Below are 16,456 nucleotides of genomic sequence, written 5' to 3' on the forward strand. Positions count from 1 at the left end.
AAACCCCTTTAACGGGGAACCCTGGTATCGCCGCTGCAAAGAGGAAGATGGACAAAAGGATTCCGCCCAAGGCGTGATACCACCAAAGTTGTGACGTTTGTGACATTCTGAGGAAACCAAACGCTAGATAAGAGCAGACCCTACAAGTATGCCTGTTTTCCAGGGACAGTCCCAGATTTACAGAAGCTGTCCCGGTTTCTGATTTGATTCCAGAATGTCCCACTTTCAATCAATCAATCTTTATTGCGGTCAAAGACCAGACAGCAAAATTAACAACAGCAACATACACTTCAAATGTCCCGCTTTTCCTCGGGACATCCCTATTTTCATCGGAGAAATGTTGGAGGGTATGGAGTTATGTGACACCCGAGCCAAGGAGATAAGTAACCAGACAACCTTCAAAAGACATCTGAAGGGTGTACCTGTATAGGGAAGTTTTTAAATATTTTATTATGTTACATTATATATATATATTATATATATATGTTGGAAGCTGCGCAGAGTGGTGGCTGGGGCAACGCAATCAGATAGGATGTTGTTGTTGCTGTTTTTGTTGTTGTTGAATAGGACTCCCTATTTTCATCAGAGAAATGTTGAAGAGTATGTAAGCATATGGATCACCTAGAAGCTCCAACAGTTCAGAGTTTGGGTGTCTTTCTGATCTATGGGCCTATGTAGCCCAGTGAGACTTTATCGCTGAGAGTGGCTAGGTGTGAAGCTCATAGGGCAAAATGGCCCTCAACTCTTATGGTCAGGGTGCTTTTAAAGTCCTCAGCCCCCTGTGGGGTCTTGTAGGATATTCCCAGTTCCATGAGATGTGGTGAGAGCACCGCTGTGAGATGAAGAAGCCCCGCTGTGAGATGAAGAAGAAGAAGAAGAAGAAGAAGAAGAAGAAGAAGAAGAAGAAGAAGAAGAAGAAGAAGAAGAAGAAGAAGAAGAAGAAGAAGAAGAAGAAGAAGAAGAAGAAGAAGAAGAAGAAGAAGAGGAAGAGTTTGGATTTGATATCCTGCTTTATCACTACCCTAAGGAGTCTCAAAGTGGGTAACATTCTCCTTTCCCTTCCTCCCCCACAACAAACACTCTGTGCGGTGAGTGGGGCTGAGAGACTTCAGAGAAGTGTGACTAGCCCAAGGTCACCCAGCAGCTGCATGTGGAAGAGTGGGGACGTGAACCCGGCTCACCAGATTACGAGTCCACTGCTCTTAACCACTACACCACACTAGCTCCTGAGCCCCTGCAGACCCAAGCAAAGTCACTCACAAGGAGACATGCACCGGACCTGACTAAAAAAAAGGAGAAAAAAATCAACAGGGATCTTTGGAAACCCACTTGTTTTGTGGTGTACAGGGGTAGGAGGTGGATGAGGCTCGCGCAGCACTCATTACCATCACCAGAGATGGAGAGCTAAAGGATTTTCAAAGCAAGGAAGAAAAACCTGTCATGGATACAGAGTCCTAGCAAGGCCATGAAGAGCACTTCTATGTATCTGACAGCGGCCTTGCTATCAAGAATGCTTGTGAAGGACTTGCTGGAGAGTACCAGCTTGTTTATCAGCAAAATGAATCCTGCGTGCTTCAATTCTTCGTTAACATACCTGTTTCAGGTTCAGGATGCACACATTTCTGGGTCTACATTACACTCGGGATTGTCATCGTTTGGCTGCTGTGTTGCATAATCTATTAAAAAAACAAAGAGAAGAAAACTCCATTTAACCTTGCTGCTTAGCAAATGGACCTCTGCTTCCTGGGTCATCAGAGGTGCAAGAAAAGTGGAAGAGGCTCATCCAGCAGAGAAAATGGAGACTCTCTTATACCTGGGAATAAAAACTTCACAATGTGTGACTGCAGAGCAGAAGCTGCAGGATCTTGACCTCTCTGTGTCTTAGAAGTATTGATTGCTGGTTTTTTATATCTTTAGTACAGTATAGATCTTATTGTGATTTATGTGGGAACTGTTCAGTTTGGTTGAGTTTTTGCTTAATGACTACTTTTGTTATGGTGTAGTTATATATTTTTTTCATATTGTAAGCTGCCTTCATCATAGTTTGAACTGTGGAAAGGCGGCATACAAATAAAATTATGTATGTATATATTTATGTATACAAAGACTTGAATAAAAAAGGAGACTGATCTCAGAAACGAGAACCACAAGAAAGTGGATTGTTTGACGCCAGAGAGTGAGTCAATTTTATTAGCATCCTGAACATGGTAGTCTTTAATCTCTAAGCCCCGAATCCACTTTAAATATGTCAACATTACAATGTCAAACTCCACTATTAAATAATTTTTGTCGTAAGCCATGAATCATAAGTCATGATTCATCAATGTAGGTGACAATGCTGAACTTGAAAAGCTCTTAAAGGTAATCCAGTGTTCCAATTTAAGGTAGTTATGTTGATACTTTGGGTGTTCTGCCTGAAAGTTACGATAGCCGATGAAACAAAATCAAACCATCGAGGATAAGGCCTTCAGGATCAAGCTTAATTTCCTTTCTGTTTGAGAATATTGCAATAAATTACTTATTTAACAGAGAGCTGAGAACATCACACAGTGGCATTTCAGATATTTCTCCCTTGATCATTTAATACCATTTTCTCTCAGCTTCCTTTTTTATCATTACGCTGTAGGCAGAATTTTAATTATAATATTTATGCAAATGATGTTTGTATAATCATATTTGAAAAGAGTGTGTGGATCGGATTTTCCAACCAATTTATCTAAATGCAAGCTTTAAACTTTCCCTTAATCACTGTCAGGAACACTCGCCTTCCCAATTCGTCATTGCAGGCACTTCCCATTAAAAACAGAGCACTAAGCCTCACTACTACTACTCTTGGACCAGACAAGGACAAGCTGGATTTTCAGCAGATGGGTTTAACAACTTTACAGTGAATTGAAATATCCTTCAACTGGAGTGAACTGCTGCTGTTATTCCCCTTCACCTTCCTTTGAGAACCAAGCCAGATTCATAGAGATAAAAGGGATCTCAAATTGCAGGGAATCCACTGGTAGACCATTCCTGATACGTGGTCATCCAGTCTCTGCTCAAAAACTTCTCATGTAGAATAGCTCACCACATGCCAAGCAAACTGTTCCACTGTAGAACAGCTTGTAATATTGGGGTGTTATTTCCTTGGGCTTAGTCAAATTCCTCTTTCTCATAAGTTGATTTTTCCCCCATTTCTCTGGAGCAGAGAAAATGAATTTGTATAATAGACATTCAAATGTTGTTTAGTCGTTTAGTCGTGTCTGACTCTTCGTGACCCCCTGGACCAGAGCACGCCAGGCACTTCTGTCTTCCACTGCCTCCCACAGTTTGGACAAACTCATGCTGGTAGCTTCGACAACACTATCCAACCATCTTGTCCTCTGTCGTCCCCTTCTCCTTGTGCCCTCCATCTTTCCCAACATCAGGGTCTTTTTCAGGGAGTCTTCTCTTCTCATGAGGTGGCCAAAGTATTGGAGTCTCAGATTCAGGATCTGTCCTTCCAGTGAGCACTCAGGGCTGATTTCCTTCAGAATGGATAGGTTTGTTCTTCTTGCAGTCCATGGGACTCTCAAGAGTCTCCTCCAGCACCATAATTCAAAAGCATCAATTCTTCAGCGATCAGCCTTTTTTATGGTCCAACTTTCACTTCCATACATCACTACTGGGAAAACCATAGCTTTTACTATACGGACCTTTGTTGGCAAGGTGATGTCTCTACTTTTTAAGACCTTCAAATATCCTCTCTTAATTAGGGCTCTGCATGTACACACACATGCACACACCAATCTAGGACATGATCAGGCACTCAGTATTGCCCCTGACCTGAGAACCGGCTGATGAGCCTTCCTCTGAACATTCTCCAGAATGGACAGGGCTTCCTTAGAGAAAAACGATTCCATCACTGTGGTCATAGGGGCCAACTCCTAGGGGTCGAGCAACCTTTGCCCCCCCAATAAAATATTTGAGGAGGCTGCCCCCCAAAGTTGATGGGCATTGACATGCAAAAGATGTCTGTGCACCATGTCATGTGATCCATTGTGCAGGGTAGGGCTTACTTGCCCCCTTATTTTATTTAAGGTTGATGCACTGACCAACCTTTTTTTAAGCTATTCAAAGGAAATGTTAACGCATCTACAATCAGAGTCTGAATCCTTTATCTGGTGAGAGCCAGAAAACTGTATAGACAACACTGAACTAGATAGACCAGGGGTAGGCAACCTAAGGGGCCGGATCAGGCCCAATCACCTTCTAAATCTGGCCTGCAGACGGTCTGGGAATCAGCATGTTTTTACATGAGTAGAATGTGTCCTTTTATTTAAAATGCATCTCTGGGTTATTTGTGGGGCATAGGAATTCATTCATATATTTTTTTTCAAAATATAGTCGGGCCCACCACATGGTCTGAAGGAAGGTGGACCACGGCTGAAAAAGGTTGCTGGCCCCTAAGATAGACCAATGGCCTAACTCAGTATCAAGCAACTTCCTGAGTTCCTGTTCCCACCACAGTCAGTTCCATGGACCACCAGAATGAAACTCACCAAACACTGGGGATCCATGGACCACACTGGGATAGAGAATGCTTGGGGAGGACATAGCTGGCTGGCACTCTGGACAGGAGCACATCATGCTGTAATATTTTGTGGCAGAGCCCACCTATGCTCATCTAAAGGGGGAAATGTCCATATCTGCTAGGGCGGGGGGGGGGAATCACATGAGGAGTGGCAGGTGTTGTATTTGCTTCCTTGCACTCCAGCTGCTCTGTCCCACATTGTTGTCTCTCAACCGGGACAATCCCCCTGGGTGAAAAGTCATTGGCGTGTCCCAATTGGCAGCATAAATAAAACCATGATGAGATTTCACTGATTGCCTATTAAAACCCCACAGTGCTAGGCATCGTGCGCCCCCTCATAAAGGAGGCTTCATAAAGGAGGGCAGGAACAGGCGACATTTTAATGCCATTAGAGAAATTGGCCTCTCCAACACCTTTTAACATGATTAACAGTTATGGGGTCTTAGGAGGGGGCTTTTTCTTCCTTTTTTTTTAAATTGGCAGTTAAAAGAGAACATTACGGTGCCATTTAGACAGAGTTATAGCAACCAGAAAGCACAGAGAAGTTCCACCATGTGGGCTAGGCAAATATCTGTTGAAAGTGGAATCATGGAATTATGGGTGCCTTTGACATTGTAAGTTGCCTTTGGTTGTACTTCCTGGCAAATGTGGCCTTTGGGAGTAGGGATGGAGAAGAAATTTGCATTTATAGGTGAGCCTACTTTGTGAAACAATATGCAAACTGAAACACCGCTGTGCTTCAAAATCCACACCTTTTGCTGTGAAATTTTTATTTTATTTTATTATTCATTAAATTTATATACCACCCTTCACCCAAGGATCACAGAGGGGGTTACAGTCTGTTGCCATCTATCCATCTTGAGAAATAATGGATTGTGCAAAGTCAAACTGCTGCTTTAGCAGCATTGAAGATATCCTGCAAAGCAGAGGAGACTTAGGGTCTAGTGAGGGTAGCTGAAGGGTCTCAAACCCTTACTGAGTTAGGGACTTCCTCTGCATGCGAAGACAGGCTCTGGTGGATTCAGCAGACGAGTCCAATAGTGGGTCCAACGGTCATGAAAGTGGTTTCTGCACTTGCTGTAGAAGCAAGTGAGGGGCAGATGGGGCTCATCAACCTGATCCTCTTTTTACAGCGTGGAAACTCCAAAATGCATAACAAACAAACAAAACCTACCCGCCATTTAAAAAGGCCATCGATAGTTTAATTAGACAAAGGTCTGGGAGAAGAGAGAGTCTCCTTCTAGAAACAATGGGAAATAAACATCTGAAATCATAGAACTGTAGATTGGAAAGGATCCTAAGGGCAGGAGTCATAGCTAAAGAATCCTAGGCCACCCAACAACTGTTTAAACATCTCCAAGGAAGGAGCATTTGCAACCTTCCAAGGGAGCCTGTTCTACTATCTAACAACTCTCAATACTGTGAAGAGCTAAAATAAGCAGCACACAGCTTCCCTCAGATGATCCGTTAATTCAGCACTCATCCTGATTTGCTTGCACAAAGCTTACATGATAGTTAGACCAGGGGTCGGCAAGGCTTACTAGGCATGGGCCAGATCACTCCCGCGGAGATCCTCCGTGGGCCAGACTGGTGCAGTGCAGTGTGATGCCGGAAATCGCGTCTGTGCATGTCCAGACGCCCAAAATCACACCTGCACGGAAGCGATTTTCAACATCTGGGCATGCGCAGAAGCGATTTCCCGCGCCGTGGACATGCACAGACGTGATTTCTGGCATCTGGGCATGTGCAGAAGCAATTTCCGGAGCCATGGAAGAGTGTCCCTATGCCATGCTGGTTTAGCACAGCGCATGGGGACTTGCCAAGCAGGTGGCTTGGTTCGGGGGCAGCTCATGAGCCAGTAAAGCAACCCTCATGGGCCGCTTCTGACCCATGGGCCAGAATACATCAGAACTTTGGATTTGTACCACAACAAATTCACTTTTTAATGGCTTTTTTTCTGTTTGGAAAGTGATGCACTGAAAGCTGTGAGACGAATGAATGCAAGGCAGAGACTGGATATTTGCTCCTATTCATTTATGCAGAGCTTATACAACACTGAGAATTTACTCTTCTCATTAATCATTCATTTGTCTCACAGTTTTCAGCGCATTTTCCCATCACTTTCCAAACAGCAAAAATATAAAAGCCATTAAAAAGTGAATTTGTTGTGCTAGAGCAACAAGAGCACCTTATTGGTACAAATCTAAAGTTCTGATGTATGCTTGCATCCCTCCTCACAGTCTGGAGGCACCCACCTTATTAAATACAGAAGTTCCTCATTGGCAAGGCAGGTGCACTCTGCACATGCCCATGCATTTTACTTCTGAGGTCCTGAGTTCCAAATTAATTTCTTTATACTGCAGTGCATTAACTTCTTTTCCATGTCTAGTCCCATGCACAGTCCCATCAACCACTTTGGGACACTCCGAGCCGTTCAGCAAAATGACTTCAGCCAGCCCCAGCCCAGCTTGCTTATTGTTGAGAATTTGTAGAACCTGCTCCATTTAGCCAAAGCATTGCTTCATTAGCATGCATCCCAGGTACTGTGGAAAAGGTGAGGAAGAGAGGGTTGGGGGGGGGGAGGTAATCAGTGTGCCACAAGAAGAATACACTTGTTAATAAGGCAGAGATAGAAGAAGAGAAATGGCAATGCAATAACCCCTGTCAATTTGTCTCCAAGCGCAGCCTTCCAGCAATCCATATCTAACTGGAATACAAGTACCAGCCAGCCATAATTAGCCTTTTAGCAATCCAGCCATCACACTGCAACCAGTGCACTACTGCGTTAAGACAATGAAACACGTCTTCAGTCAATGTCTGTATCCAGATTTGGAGTCTGTGTTCCCCAGCCCAGGCACCTCGAGGTCACTCAGTGGATAAATCAGCCAGCGTAATGTTCCTTCTCTGTTGGCCAAGCAAAGTAAAAAAAGGGCAAGCGTCTTACATTTAGACCAAACCTGGCCAGCTCAGGAGCTTCATGTGGACTGTTAGTTGCTGGGACTGATGCTGTGCAATTGTGATTTACAGCTTATTTTGATACTTGGTGGTGTTTTTCAAGTAGGAGGGGTTGCTCAGTTCAGAAATGCATCTGACTCTTATAAGGTGGGATAATTCGTTTTCTAAATGTGGTTTTCTAATTCAGCAACTGTGCAGACGACAGAGACCTTTGAAATGTTCTCATGGGAACCTGCACCCTCAAATTAGTGAGTCACCAGATTAAGAGTTTTGCCCAGATTAAGAATTTTGCCCAACTCAGTTTGAGTGAATCCATTGAAATTAATGGACCCTAGTCAGCCATACCCATTATTTTATATAGTTCTACTTTGAGTAGGAAAAGCATTGGATATCTAACCCTTTGTGACTGCAAAACCTTCTAAATGACCTGCAAACGCAATCCCAAGTGGAGAGTCTCAGTAGGATCAAGATAACCTCCCCACACATAAACAAACACATTTTCTTTTATTATGATTAAATATGTTGCATACTGAGCAACTCAGTCATTATGTAGCCTCCTCCCTCCCTCTTCCTCTCTGGGAGTTTTTGTCTCAGCTTTGATGAATTGAGCTAGGCAACTCCTCTGACTAAGATGGATGGGAGTCTTAAATGATATCAACTGAACCAAGTGGCTGATTTGTGTATGCCCCCATTCAGGATTAAACTAATAAGATGTTCATTTATGGCTCTATTACTGAGATGTGTAAGCACCAGCAGCAAGGGCGGGGCTGGTCAAGTGTGTGTGTTTGTGTGTGTGTATTTGTAGACTTGTAAGGGACCCCAATGGTCACCTAGTACAAATACCTGCAGCGCTGGAATCCATAGGAGCCAACTCATAGGGGCTGAGGTCCCTTTGACCCTCCCTCCCAATAAAATATTTGAGGGCGCCCCCCCCCCCCGATTTGATGGCCATTGCCATTCAAATGCTGTATGTGCACTGCATCTGGTAATTGATTATGTGGAGTGGGGCTTACCTCCCCCCCCCTCATATGGGAGCGGGGGGCGCTGTGGTCTAAACTACTGAGCACCTTGGGCTTGTCAATCGGAAGGTCAGCGGTTCAAATCCCCGTGACGGGGTGAGTTCCCGTTGCTCTGTCCCAACTCCTGCCAACCTAGCAGTTCGAAAGCATGCCAGTGCAAGTAGATAAATAGGTACCGCTCCGGCAGGAAGGTACACTCTGGTTTCTGTCACAGTGTTCTGTTGCGCCAGAAGCGGCTTAGTAATGCTGGCCACATGACCCAGAAAGCTGTCTGTGGACAAACGCCAGCTCCCTCAGCATGAAAAGTGAGATGGGCGCCGCAACCCCATAGTCGCCTTTGACTGGACTTAACCATCCAGGGGTCCTTTACCTTTACCTTTTTTACTTGCTCCCTCATATTTTATTCAAGTTGGCATCCTTGTTTGCATCACAACTAAGGAATCCCTGACAGATGACCACCCAACATTTGTTTTTAAAAACCCAGTGAAGGAGGTAGTTTTCCGCCAAACAACTCTTACTGTCAGAAAGTCCACTACGTAAAAAATGCAAAACATTTTAAATATACAGTATACACACATACATATACTGCAGCAAATGCAATGGGGATGAAACGGTTGAGATATTTTAACATTTATCCGAAGTCAACAGTGGATATGAAGTCTTTTCTATATTCTTGGGGTCATTTGAGTAGCTGATGTAGCAGCTGTCTAAGGTAATCTTGTAGAAAATTGGCTCTTTCCCTTAATGTGCAGCACACTTCCAAGGCAAGAGAAACAATGAGACGAGACTTCACCGGGTGCCCTCAGGGTGTTGTCTGTGTGGTACAGACGAACTGCTCTTTGCCCTGCTAAGTCTGGCACCTCTCAGCTGATTGAGACCAAGAACACTTTAGTTTTTATCTATCACACACACTCTCCAGTGCTAGAATTGCTGTGTGTTCCCATGAAATCGTGGTGCACACTCATTTCAGAGTGAGGAATTGAATAGGGCCCATTTGGTTCGATCTTCATTTGCTCCACAATGCATACGCAGAGTAACAAATGGGTACTTTCTTTTCATTACTCCCCTTTCAGTCTCCTTCATTACTTGCTCATATTATCAGAGAGGGTAAGCTTACCTTGCTCTAGAAGCAGTGGTCGTGAATCCTGTGGTTGTTAAAGTCAGAAATCAGCCAACTATTGTGGAAAGACATGCCCTTAATTGCCTGCATAACCCTGACGGAATAGAAAAGTTTTCAGCAGGTGTTTAAAAGTTAGCACAGAACCCAACTACTGAATCTATATCGGCAGTGTTGTTTCTTAGGGCTGGGTCAATGACACTGATGGCTTGGTTTCTGGTTTCTGGTTGTCAAATGAATCCTGCACTTTCGTGGAATGACCAATGGCCCACCTGCAAATGAGCTCAGTGATCAAACTGGGATTTAAGGGTTCAAGAAGTCCCTAAGACAGCCTGGACGTACCGTACCTTTCCATCTATAACACGCCTCCATGTATAATATGCCTATTTTGGGGGTCTCAAATTTAAGAAAATGGGGGGAGATGGCACGGAGTTGTTGAACTTTCGGGGCGGGGGGATTGCCCAGTCACAAAATCCACCTCCCGTCTATCCCATTGCTGGCAGAAGCTGCCAATCACTCACCCAACTGCCAGAGCGTCAGCCAATCAACACCACCCATTGATGCAGCAACCAATAACATGCACAATAGCTGCTAACATCCACAGCAGCAGCCAATCAAACGTCCACTACCCTTGTATAATATGACCCCCACTTTTTAGCATGATTTTTAAAGGAAAAAACATAGTATTATACATGGAAAAGTATGGTAAGTTCCTCAGAGCTTTATAAATTAATACAATGACCTCAAAGCTGGCTTGGTAATAGATGGGCAGAGTCAGTGAAGCTGTTTTAACAGCGGTATGGGGCAAAGGATTGCTCCGAGGACCCATTGCAGGGATTCCAAAGAAAGATCTACAAAACTCAGTTCTAGTGCTTTATTATAGAGATATATCAAAAGATTTGCATACAGCAACGCAATGCAGGATTCCTTGCTGCCACACCTCAGGATGGATGCTGAAGCTGCAAGCACCATGGCTTTGTCTGCAAGGGGCTATTTGTATACAGGCTACTCATGCAAAAAGCAAGCTATGTAAGCTGGCAACAATAGCCCAATTAGCCACCCCTGGCTTCCAGGCCCTTTCCCCACTCCCATCCATCCTTCAGGTAAGAGGGTAGCTGACAGACAAGCAACATGAGAAGCCTCCCCTCTTCCAACTAACAGAACCAAAATTAAGGCTTCAAAGCTTCAAAGCAAGCAGATAGGCATATATCTACCTCGTTTTACAGCTCACATTTTTGAGGTTATCTTGACTACAAAGATGGTGTTTATGGGTCTTCCTGGACCTTTGCCCCATTTGATTCTACACATCCTGACCCCCCAGGAGAGAATATCTGGTAGAATTCTCCTACAATTTTGCCACCCACAAACAGGGTGGTGCGTTTTTGTTCAGGCTCCCTGCTGATTGCCTCCCCGTTATACTTGCTTGCTACAATGTGTGAGCTATTTAGCCATTTGTGCCCAGACATATCCTGGAATACAGAGAAATGGACTATGACATAAAAAGACAATTATGGGAAGAAAAGACTGTAGAAGCAAATGTACCTTAGCACTCAGTAATGTGAACAAATATTGCATACAATTGTACTGCACAAGTTTATCTCATGTAATGTTGTGTTTGATGTGAAAACTTCATCAAAGTAATGGACTGCTCAGGCTCTTTACCAGTTCTTCCAGTTCATTTCCATTGTTCACCACTCTGCACCGCATCACCTGTGTACAGATGCACGTTGATTAAACATTCCTTTGTGTGAAGTGTTTTCCTTCGTTTTCTTTCCCCCCCCCCCTTTTCTTTTCTTTTTTTTTAAAGATTCGTTCGGCTTTAATGTATTCTGTGTTGGAAAAAAAAGTATTTAAAAAAGATAAAACACTAGGAATAGACAGTCAGAGATTTAGCCAACGAGAGTCCTACTTGGAGTAAATCCCTTTAAGTTAATGGACCTAAATTAGTCAAGTGTTTGCACAATTATGACCTGTGCCTGTTCCTTAAGCAGTGGCATCACAACAGGGTGGGGGGGAGTGCGACCCGGGTGCCATGTCTGGGGGGTGATAAGAAGGCACCCTGTGGGGACTCACGACGGCGCAAGCAGCCATTGTGCCACCACAGCCACATGTGGAGGATCCTCCGTTCAGGGCTGCAGCTGCGAGCAGAGGATTCTGGCGTCGGTGGCAAACTGCTATGTGACGCGCAAGTGCAGCATCACATGCATGCGCTGTACGTAGTGACGCTCCCTTCACCCCTTCGTCACTGGCAGACCGTCATCACTACGTACGGCGCATGCACCATACATAGCGGTTTGCCACCCCAGGTATCACAACGCCTTCGTTCGCCCCTGTCCTTAAGATGCCAGAATTGGCCATGGTGACCCCTGCCTTTGTTACAATCCTGCTGAGGTCTGTTTCCTCAACATTCCCTGCAGGCAAAACAGCATCCTGAAGCCAGAAGGATTGCACTCTGCACTTACTAGCTTGTGAGTGGAGGATTCTGTCAGGATTCAGCCCTATTAATCTATGTCACTCCTGCGTCTTGTAATCTGAAATGTAGTATAAACACCAACAATTGGGAAACACTGGCCTGCGAGTGCTCCAGTTGGAGAACAATCTTTACCAAAGGCGCCATGGGCTTTGAAGACACTTGAACTCAGGACTAAAGGGAGAAACGTGCTAAGAGGAAGGCACACTTGGCAAATCCACACCATGATCAACTCCTGCCCGGAAACCAATGTCCCCACTGTGGAAGGACGTGTGGATCCAGAATTGACCTCCACAGTCACTTACAGACTCATTGTTAAAACCATGTTTATGGAAGACAATCTTACTCAGCTACAAGTGATCGCCAAAGAAAGAGAAGAAGAATCTGAGCTTGTACCCTCTGTGCATGGCACCCAGCACAGACGGAGGGGCAGCCACGATGGCACCCCACAAGGATCGCACTGCCAGGGGCGGTGCGTTCCCCCCGCCCCCTCTTCCTCCGCCAGTGCCTGTGTGCTTTCTGTGCTTTCTGTTCTGAAACTTTCCGAGCTCTCTGTGACCTTGGGGAGATTGAAGGAATGCTGTCCAGCAACTGTGAATCTGTTAAGCCTCTCTCTTCCTGTGTTCCTTTACCTAACTATTCCCCATCCAGTACAGTTGTACCTCAGAAGTCAAACGGAATACGTTCCAGAGGTCTGTTTGATTTCCAAAATGTACAGAAACCAAGGGACAGCTTCCGATTGGCTGCAGGAAGCTCCTGCAGCCAATCAGAAGCTGCGTTGGATGTTCAGGTTCCAAAGAATGCTTGCAAAGTGGAACACTCACTTCTGGGTTTGCGGCATTTGGGAGCCAAAACATTCGACTCTCAAGGTGTTCGGGATCCAAGGTACAACAGTATTTCCCAGCTTCTGCCTTCTAAACTATGCCCCTCTGCAAACCGCTGTTCCAAATCTATATTGTCCTCCTGCTCCTGGGACGATTCAGGAGCAGGAGTAGGGGGTGGAAGGGGTGGCTCCCACCATTCCTCCTCAATGCAGCCCTTCTCAGCACAGTCCCTGACAGATTCATTCCTGCTAGGACAATCTGCCTCTCCTTTTTCCTACTTTGTGCGCTGTCCCATGACAGCCCTGGATCACTCTGGGAAGCCTGACCCAACCCAGGGTTGTCTCCACTCAAACTGGCTGAAACCCAGATCCTTCCTAATTGTCCCTGTTTGAGTCAGGATATGTCTGAACCTTTTCCATCAATTGATTCTAGTCCTGCCCTGTGGAACAACAGTAGATTAATCTGATCCACCTTCTATGTAGCAACCTTCAGGTGGCTGAAGATGTTCAAATCATGATGTGATCGCAGTAATGATTACAGCAACCTTCTTCTTCCATAGTGAATTACCAATACCTACAGGAGCTCCTTGACATCAACAAAACAATGATCTTGATAGCAGCAGCACACGGTTGCGTTTCTTGGCAATACATGAACACATTAGTATTGGCCATGCAATGGTACTTCCAGTGCCTTCATTGGCTCTTTTGGGTGCCTGGGATGGATTGAACATAGACCATCATGATAAAACCCTGGCCCTCCATCTACTAGATGCAGAATGAATGCTAAGAGCTAAAGGCTGGAAACATCTGAAGGTAACTGGCAAAGAAGCCTGGTGTGTTTTATATTAACATTTGAAAAGTTGACATGCAAAATGCAGTTTGACATGCAAATAAAATGGACAACTTCTTAAATGTTTGGCAACATATATAAATGATGCAATTAAAATTCAGACTGCTCCGGCTAGGCATCCATCTATTTGGAATGCAAAATACATTTTGGGTGATACTGATTATTTTTGATGGAGCACTAGATGCCGTTTTTCTTGTATATATCTGCATAGGAATAAGAAAAAAATAAATGTGTTGATTTATAACATTTCGCTGCTCACTTCCTGTTTGGTGAATTTCAGATAATAGCCTCCCCCCACTTTTTTTAAAAAAAAATCTTTTTAAAAACTTTTTTTTGTCTGCTTCCTTTTTCTCACACTGGTGAACTTTTTTTATTTACTTCTTTTAGGTATATCTGTATTTATGAATCTCTCTCCCTCAATTATCTCAATATAAATATGCATCTTTGTTTGCACTGAAAATTGAATAAAGCTAAATTAATCCAGGAATGCAAAGGAAGAAGTCACGAAGGAAAACTGAGGGGAAAGTGGGCAAAAGCGATAAACATCTACCTGACATTCAGAAGACAGGGAAGTTTTTAATATGTGACATTTCAGTGTATCTTTTATCTTTGTTGGAAGCCGCCCAGAGTGGCTGGGGAAACCCAACCAGATGGGCGGGGTACAAATAATAAATTATTATTATTATTATTATTATTATTATTATTATTATTATTATTATTATCATGTGGCACACTCTGAACAAAATCCACAAATGAAAGGACGCCAAACAATGGAGGAGAACCGAATAAATCAGTTGGTGGAAGCTTCTGCGAAAACCTCTATCTTCTGTCTTTATTTTGTGGTAACATTATCCTCTACAAGTTTGCTTCGGGTGGTTCAGTGTGAAAAGCAACACATACATGCTCCAGCCCTGTTCTACAAATCCAGTTTCCTTAGCAACCAGAGCACAGTTCAGGAGCCAGGGCATGCTCAGGTCCACCTGCACCTTCCGGGACTCTTTGTAGCATAGTAAGGATGCTGTCTTGCTGCCTACTGTTAACAAGCTAAGGGAGAAAAGGAGAAATATATGTACTTGCATTGGTGGGGCTGAATGTGTTCTCATGCTAAGCTTTTTGGGGGGGAAAGTGAACATGGTCCTTCAGGGCATGCTGTACACTTCCTAGTGGTCCCATGAGTAGGGTGGGTGGTTGAGCACCAGCATACAGTGGTACCTCAGGTTACAGACACTTCAGGTTACAGATGCTTCAGGTTACAGACTCCACTAACTCAGAAATAGTACCTCGGGTTAAGAACTTTGCTTCAGGAAGAGAACAGAAATCGTGCAGCAGCGGCGTGGCGGCAGCGGGAGGCCCCATGAGCTAAAGTGGTGCTTCAGGTTAAGAACAGTTTCAGGTTAAGAACAGACCTTCAGAACAAATTAAGTTCATAACCCGAGGTACCACTGTACTCTCCAAGGTTCCTTATTTTCCAGGGACAGTCCCAGAATTGCAGAAGCTAAGACTGCCTCACATCCTGAATTTCCCTGACATAGCCGGGATCCGTCCATCAAAAATGGCATCTGGGCAACCCTGCAGAAGCTGTCCCAGTATCTCATTTGATCCCGGGATGTCCCGCTTTCCCCTTTTCCTCCATGTCTTGGAGAACAATTAAAAATGGCACGTGTAGGTGCAGAAATGGAGGCCTGCTTACCCTGAAAACAAAATACCTGCAGCAAATGAAGGAAATGGTGAAGCTGGAATACGAAGCCCTTCCTATAATTTTGAAGGAAAATATCACCAATTCACTTTAAATTCCCTAATTGCAATGCTTCTTCAGAAAGCCATTTTGAAGGAAATGCATGGATTGTTTATTGTAAATAGCGCTTTGCACTGTCTACTCAGAAGGAAGCCCCACTTTATTCAATGGAGCTTACTTCCATGTAACTGGGTCAAGACTGGGCAGCCTTACACTGCAATTAAGTCCCACTGAGTTCAATAGAGTTTGCTCTCTGGTATGTTCCTGGTCATTCTCAGTTTCTATCATCATCATCATCATCACCACCACCATCATCATCATATACTGCCTGTTTCCCTGACAAGGACTCAAGGCAACTTCCCACTAAACTTTCATTTCATTCTGGCAAGCTTACATTTTTGTCAAAAGGCAGAAAGCTAGCAATGCCCTTTCATGTTTTGTTCCATTATTCACTCCCAACTCTCTCTCCACCCCCAGAATTTGAATAAAGACGGGCCACCTCTCATTTGCTACAAGAAAAAGAAAATTGCAAGTAAAGCGTTGCTGAACGCATTTCTCTCACTAAGACCGATCCTGCAGCCATCAAGCTTATATTAACTCTGGCAGGCAGTTCCTTCTTGGGTTTGGGGGTGTTTTTTTGTTTCTTTCCTTATTAGAACAGGAGAGCGTGGCTAGCATCCAAAAAGGGTCGAGGCATTAGAAGAATCAGTTGTGCTTAGGCATATAAGGATTTAGTGGCTGTTTTACATATAAATCATTGTTCTGCATTTAGATGTATGCAATTCACTGGGCTATGGAGAATGACAAGCTGGGTGGAACTCAGATCATATTTATTTATTTGTTTGTTTGTCCCGGCTATAAACAGCTTCCTTCTAGAATGCCTAAGACTGGTTGATGTGATGTGTGCGTGAGACGGCTGGCTTTTAGAG

General features: G+C 44.2%; 1 long non-coding RNA gene across 1 annotated transcript in view; it reads right to left on the minus strand.

Annotated features, from left to right (window-relative positions):
- LOC309358037 overlaps positions 1-16,456 on the minus strand; it is a 53,035-nt gene that overhangs the window by 23,125 nt on the left and 13,454 nt on the right. Inside the window, exon 2 of the long non-coding RNA XR_014163295.1 lies at positions 1,595-1,676. This is a non-coding gene — a long non-coding RNA (uncharacterized lncRNA). The remainder of the gene's footprint in view (positions 1-1,594; positions 1,677-16,456) is intronic.

This window comes from Podarcis melisellensis (assembly GCF_964234715.1).
Source record: "Podarcis melisellensis genome assembly, chromosome: 15".
Classification (NCBI taxonomy): Eukaryota; Metazoa; Chordata; class Lepidosauria; order Squamata; family Lacertidae; genus Podarcis; species Podarcis melisellensis.